Here is a 1,536-nt window from a genome sequence, read left to right as displayed (position 1 = left end):
CCGACTCTGTGCGACCCCATAGACGACAGCCCACCAGGCTCCCCCATCCCTGGGATTCTCCAGGGAAGAACACTGGAGTGGGTTGCCATTTCCTTCTCCAATGCATGAAAGTGAAAAGTGAAAGGGAAGTTGCTCAGTCGTGTCCGACTCTTCGCGTAACGCATTCCAATTCCCCCACACAATCAGCCTTGCTGCCTGAAGCAGGAAGTACCCGGGTGGGCAGGTGTTGGTTTCAGGATATGATCATTCTGTCCTCATTACCCTAGGGTCTGACAGCCCCACTGCCCATCTTCCAGGAAGGAGGTGAGCAGTGGATTCCCTCAGAACCTTCTTGGGGCCGCCTGGCTTCTCTGAAGCTGATGTTCTGTCTGGTGGCCCATCCCAGCCACCACTCATGGCTTTCTGGGTGGGCAGTTGTGCAAGTCCTCGGTGCTCACGTCCCAGCCCTGAACTCCCCTGGGTGCTCTTCTGACCACCTTCTCAGCCCCACTACCCTTGACCACCTCTTAGCAGACAAACATCCCCAGATCTTTCCATGAGAGCTCCAGTTTACTTAAAAGAAATGTTCTTCCCCAAGTGGAATTTGTTAACTGGACCTCAATTCACATGGGCTGTTTAGGTTTTTCAAGAAAATCATCAAAAGTTATGCACCTTTGGGACTTTCCTGGGGGTCCAGTGGCTAAGGCTCAGGGCTCCCAATGAAGGGGGACCAGGTTCGATTCTTGGTCAGGGAACTAGATCCCACATGTTGCAACTAAGATCCAGTGCAGCCAAATAAAAAAGGACATTGTGCACCTTGACAGCTCTATGCAAGTCCAGGTGTGTTGGGCCCAGCCTGGGAGGGCACAGAAGTTGGCATAGGGCCACAGAGGGGTCCCCACAAGCAAGGACCCCTGAGGCCAAAGCTGTATCAGCCTAGTGGTAAATCTATCTCTGCCCTTATTCAGAGACCACAATCTTAGGGACACTGAGTTTTCTGTCACTTCTGTTGGTCTATCGTTATCACAAGAACAATCTGAGGAGGAGATTAAGCATGTGATCCAGAAAGGCCCACATGCAAATACCTCCCATCTCTCTCCTGGCGGGCTTTGAGATCTTCAGCATTAAGTGAGCTAACCTCACTCTGCTTCAGTTTCTTCTTCTGAAAAAACAAAAACAAAGCAGAGGTAACAGTGCCTCTTTCACAAGTGCAGTGTTGCAAATTACAGGGAGGGTATGTTTATATAACACTGGTACAAGTGTTTAACACTATTCACTCAGTGAACGATGGATCAGACCCCCATTCAACAGTGTTCATTAGAGTTTCTAGACATGATTGAAATCTACCTTCTACAAAGGCAAGTTGGTTATGAGCTTGACAATAATTGGCATGGAGAATGCAAGCAGGTATTCAGAGGTGGTATAAATGTATAAAAATAAGATGCAAAATCGAACCACACTTAGCCTAAACCAGTAGCTGAGAATTATTTCCCAACCACAATGAGAATTATTTCCCAACCACGATGTACTGAAAATACATAATCCAGATGACAATCC

The sequence above is a fragment of the Bison bison genome, unplaced genomic scaffold (assembly GCF_000754665.1).
Source record: "Bison bison bison isolate TAMUID 2011002044 unplaced genomic scaffold, Bison_UMD1.0 scf7180017864461, whole genome shotgun sequence".
NCBI lineage: Eukaryota > Metazoa > Chordata > Mammalia > Artiodactyla > Bovidae > Bison > Bison bison.
The sequence above is the reverse complement of the archived record's forward strand: the minus strand, read 5'-3'. Positions refer to the sequence as shown.